The sequence below is a fragment of the Stenella coeruleoalba genome, assembly GCF_951394435.1.
Source record: "Stenella coeruleoalba genome assembly, chromosome: 3".
Taxonomy (NCBI): Eukaryota; Metazoa; Chordata; class Mammalia; order Artiodactyla; family Delphinidae; genus Stenella; species Stenella coeruleoalba.
In genome coordinates, this window is record NC_137148.1 from 47,242,740 (window position 1) to 47,248,739 (window position 6,000).

Here is a 6,000-nt window from a genome sequence, read left to right on the forward strand (position 1 = left end):
TGAGGTAGGTTCCCTCTATGCCTGCTTACTGGAGAGTATTTTTTATCATAAATGTGTGTTGAATTTTGTCAAAAGCTTTTTCTGCATCTATTGAAATGACCATATGGTTTTTATTCTTCAATTTGTTAATATGGTGTATCACATTGATTGATTTGCATATATTGAAGAATCCATGCATCTCTGGGATAAATCCCACTTGATCACGGTGTATGATCCTTTTAATGTGTTGATGGATTCTGTTTGCTAGTATTTTGTTGAGGATTTTTGCATCTATATTCATCAGTGATATTGGTCTGTAATTTTCTTTTTTGGTAGTATCTTTGTCTGGTTTTGGCATCAGGGTGATGGTAGCCTTGTAGAATGAGTTTGGGAGTATTCCTTCCTCTGCAATTTTCTGGAAGAGTTTGAGAAGGATAGGTGTTAGCTCTTCTCTAAATCTTTGATAGAATTCACCTGTGAAGCCATCTGGTCCTGGACTTTTGTTTGCTGGAAGATATTTAATCACAGTTTCAATTACATTACTTGTGATTGGTCTGTTCATATTTTCTATTTCTTCCTGGTTCAGTCCTGGAAGGTTATTCCTTTCTAAGAAATTGTCCATTTCTTCCAGGTTGTCCATTTTGTTGGCATAGAGTTGCTTGTAGTAGTCTCTTAGGATGCTTTTTATTTCTGCAGTGTCTGTTGTGACTTTTCCTTTTTCATTTCTAATTTTATTGATTTGAGTCCTCTCCCTGTTTTTCCTGATGAGTCTGGCTAATGGTTTATCAATTTTGTTTATCTTCATGAAGAACCAGCTTTTAGTTTTATTGATCTTTGCTATTGTTTTCTCTGTTTCTATTTAATTTATTTCTGCTCTGATCTTTATGATTTCTTTCCTTCTGCTAACTTTGGGTTTTGTTTGTTCTTCTTTCTCTAGTTCCTTTAGGTGTAAGGTTAGATTGTTTATTTAAGATTTTTCTTGTTTCTTGAGGTAGGCTTGTATTGGTATAAACTTTCCTCTTAGAACTGCTTTTGCTGCATCCCATAGATTTTGGATCGTTTTGTCTTCATTGTAATTTGTCTCTAGGTATTGATTTCCTCTTTGATTTCTTCAGTGATCTCTTGGTTATTTAGTGATATATTGTTTAGCCTCCATGTGTTTGTGTTTTTTATGTTTTTTTCCCTGTAACTGATTTCTAGTCTCTTAGCTTTATGGTCAGAAAAGATGACTGATATGATGTCAATTTTCTTAAATTTACTGAGGCTTGATTTGTGACCCAAGAGGTGATTTATCCTGGAGAATGCTCTGTGCACACTTGAGAAGAAAGTGTAATCTGCTGTTTTTGGATGGAATGTCCTATAAATATCAATTAAATCTATATGGTCTATTGTGTCATTTAAAGCTTGTGTTTCCTTATTAATTTTCTGTTTGGGTGATCTGTCCATTTGTGTGAGTTGTTAAAGTCCCCCACTATTATTGTGTTACTGTCGATTTCCTCTTTTATAGCTGTTAACGGTTGCCTTATGTACTGAGGTGCTCCTATGTTGTGTGTGTATATATTTATAATTGTTATATCTTCTTGGATTGATCCCTTGATCATTATGTAGTGTCCTTCCTTGTCTCTTGCAACATTCTTTATTTTAAAGTCTATTTTATCTGATTGCTACTCCAGCTTTCTTTTGATTTCCATTTGCATTGAATATCTTTTCCCATCTGCTCACTTTCAGTCTGTATGTGTCCCTAGGTCTGAAGTGAGTCTCTAGTACACAGCATATAGATGGGTCTTGTATTTGTATCCATTCAGTGAGTCTGTGTCTTTTGGTTGGAGCATTTAATCCATTCACGTTTAAGGTAATTATCTGTATGTATGTTTCTATTACCATTTCCTTAGTTGTTATGGGTTTGTTATTATAGGTCTTTTTCTTCTCTTATGTTTCCTGCCTAGAGAAGTGCCTTTAGCAGTTGTTTTAAAGCTGCTTTGGTGGTGCTGAATTCTCTTAGTGTTTGCTTGTCTGTAAAAGTTTTAATTTCTTCCTCAAATATGAATGAGATCCTTGCCAGGTAGGTGATGTTGGTTTTAAGTTCTTCCCTTTCATCACTTTTTTTTTTTTTTTTTTTTTGCGTTACGCGGGCCTCTCACTGTTGTAGCCTCTCCCGTCGTGGAGCACAGGCTCCGGACGTGCAGACTCAGCAGCCGTGGCTCACGGGCCCAGCCGCTCCACGGCATGTGGGATCTTCCCAGGCCAGGGCACAAACCCGTGTCCCCTGCATCGGCAGGCAGACTCTCAACCACTGCGTCACCAGAGAAGCCCCATTCTTTTTTCTTTATTGTCTTCTGCAGCAGTGAATTCCACCATTCTGTCTTCCAGGTCACTTATCCATTCTTCTGCCTCAGTTATTCTGCTATTGATTCCTTCTAGTGTAGTTTTCATTTCAGTTATTGTATTGTTCATCTCTGTTTGTTTGTCCTTTAATTCTTCTAGGTGTTTGTTAAACATTTCTTGCATCTTCCCGATCTTTGCCTCCATTCTTTTTCCAAGGTCCTGGATCATCTTCACTATCATTATTCTGAATTCTTTTTCTGGAAGGTTGCTTATCTCCACTTCTTTTAGTTGTTTTTCTGGGGTTTTATCTTGTTCCTTCATCTGGTACATAGCCCTCTGCCTTTTCATCTTGTCTGTCTTTCTGTGCATGTGGTTTTCTTTCCACAGGCTGCAGGATTGTAGTTCTTCTTGCTTCTCCTGTCTGCCTTCTGGTGGATGAGGCTATCTAAGAGGCTTGTGCACGTTTCCTGATAGGCGGGACTGGTGGTGGATAGAGCTGGGTGTTGCTCTGGTGGGCAGAGCTCAGTAAAACTTTAATCTGCTTGTCTGCTGATGGCTGGGGCTGGGTTACCTCCCTGTTGGTTGTTTGGCCTGAGGCGACCCAACACTGGAGCCTATCCAGCTCTTTGGTGGGGCTAATGGCGGACTCTGGGAGGGCTCATGCCAAGGAGTACTTTCCAGAATTTCTGCTGCCCGTGCCTTGTCCCCACAGTGAGCCACAGCCACCCCCCACCTCTGCAGGAGACCCTCCAACACTAGCAGGTAGGTCTGGTTCAGTCTCCTATGGTGTCACTGCTCCTTCCCCTGGGTTCCGATGCACACACTACTTTGTTTGTGCCCTCTAAGAGTGGATTCTCTGTTTCTCCCAGTCCTGTCGAAGTCCTGGAATAAAATCCCGATAGCCTTCAAAGTCTGATTCTCTAGGAATTCCTCCTCCCGTTGCCAGACCCCCAGGTTGGGAAGCCTGACCTGGGGCTCAGAACCTTCACTCCAGTGGGTAGACTTCTGTGGTATAAGTGTTCTCCAGTCTGTGAGTCACCCACCCAGCACTTATGGGATTTGATTTTATTGTGATTGCGCCCCTCCTACCATCTCATTGTGGCTCCTCCTTTGTCTCTGGATGAGGGGTATCCTTCTTGGTGAGTTCCAGTGTCTTCCTGTCGATGATTGTTCAGCAGTTAGTTATGATTCCGGTGCTCCCACAAGAGGGAGTAACCGCATATCCTTCTACTCCACCATCTTGAACCAATCTCTCCCAATAAATTCTAGTTTATCAAAAATATATCTAGGAGAGACAGTGTTCCAGATAACTGAATTTGCTGATTAAGTGAGACTACTAAACAAAGTAACATCTCATTTATTTCAGACTCTGCCCAGATTAAAAGATTGAATACAGGGTTTGATAAACATTTTCTGTAAAAGGTCAGACAGTTAAATTCTTTAGGCTTTGCAGGCCATCTGGCCTCTGAAGCAACTACTAAACTCTACCCTGGTGTGAAAGCAGCAGCAGACAATATACAAACAAATGAGTGTAGATATATTCCAATAAAGCTTTATTTATAAAAACAGGTTTGGCCCACAAACAGTAGTTTGCCAATCCCTATTGTGAAACATATCCCTCACCCAGAAGGGAAAAATGCACTCATGTTCTTATTTACTCTGAAGGGAGGACTGACATCCTGAATGAAGTCTTATTCTCTGATTTTGTACACAATTTTTAAAAACTGGGCTATAGTCTTGCTTACAACCTATAGCAAAATTGAAGCAGGTGTTTCAAATCAAGGGTGCTAGTGTAGGCCAGTATAGTGAAGGCCAAAATCCTTCAGAACACAGCCAGAGGACTGAAACAGCAGAGCAGTCTGTATCAGCTACTTTAGGGGCAAAACACTCTCCCTAAGCACTTTAACATCATCTTAATGATTTTAATGTCACATGACTCAATATCACTTACTTAGAATGATGACTCTGAATCAACAAAGGAGAGATTCCATTTAATCTCTTTAAGACAGAAGAAACATGGAGACACATAAGATCCATTCAGAAAGACCCATGAAAACTGGCCACCAGAAGTTTTGGAACGAACTGAAGAAACTTTAGGCATCTAGAATATATATTTTATTAAATAATTCCCCAGATAATAATAATAGGAAGACAAACATTTATAAAGCACTTACTATGAGTCATGCATCCTTCCAAGTGTTTTACATATATTAATTTATTTAATATACACAACGATCCAACCAAGTAGGTACTATTATTATACCATTTTTCAGATAAAGAATGGAGGTAAAAGGAGACTGAATAACTTGCCCAGAGTAAAACAGCTACTAACTGTGGGACCTGAACCCACGCAGTCTTGCTCCAGACACCAGTTTTCCAATTACTACCCTTATAACTATATGTGGGCTGCCTTATTTCAAAGACCATGAACATGATAAGATATATGTAAAATCTCTACTAAATACAATATAATCTTCACAATCTAACAATTTAGAATTGTCACTGTTTTTCAATGGCTTGGGGTAAAGATTCTAAGTGTCTATTATTTTTGTTCAGTTCCACCAAAATAAAAAGATTGCTTGGATGTTAGATGAAGATATTTTATACTTTTTCAGTGTTGCCTTTAAAATTGTTTTTGGAATGTGCCAGGAAAATAAACAAGTAAATGGAGTTATGGGAAAATTCTTTTTAGGCATTCCTAGTTCTATCAGATAAATATGAGGATGTGAAATGAGTAAGTCCTTCTATTTCTTAGGTCAGGACATGAAGATTAAAACAGATATTTAGGGGCTTCCCTGGTGGCGCAGTGGTTGAGAGTCCGCCTGATGATGCAGGGGACACGGGTTCGTGCCCTGGTCCAGGAAGATCCCACATGCCATAGAGCGGCTAGGCCCATGAGCCATGGCCGCTGAGCCTGCACGTCCGGAGCCTGTGCTCCGCAGTGGGAGAGGCCACAACAGTGACAGGCCCGCATACCACAAAACAAACAAACAAAAAAACAGATATTTATTTGTTGTCTTTATTTCTTAAATAACTTAATTGTAAATTTGGCTTATATTGGAGGAAAGTAATTTGGTAAAATAACTGAGGTTACTACTGACTTAACACCCAACAAAAATATTTGACCCTAATATATCCAGAGTAAAGGACTAAAATTGGTTTATGATGTTCATTAAAAGAAAATTGCAAGTTTGTGGGAGATTTTTTTTTAAATAGCAATGATCTGAAAAACATTTTTGGTTACTGAGTAAGCATCTGTGTTCTTTTTTGTTTCTGATATAAATATTTTTGCTAATCTCCAAGAGTTCAGAGTGGAAAGAAATCTTTGTAGCCTCTAGAAAATAGAGAGGCTACAAACCAAGTTTATATTAATTCCACCATTTGTTCAACTCCAGGCAAGAAACATTTCTCCAAAAGCTGTACACTCTCTTTATAGCACTCTTCCCCAATAAAAAACTAGCATTCATTGCAAAATTTACACAATACTCAAGGAACAGGAAAGAGTGGAGAAGTTTTGATCAGTCATTTTATAGTTGTTGCCTGTTTTTCAATTTCTTCGTACCTTTTTCTAAAACTACAAAGCAAGAAATTCAAACACCTGACACAGAAGAGGATGGGCTAGGTGGGAGGAGAAAAACATTCCATCACCACTTTCTTCACTATTGGACATAAATGTTAAATCAATGGTATTCCCTA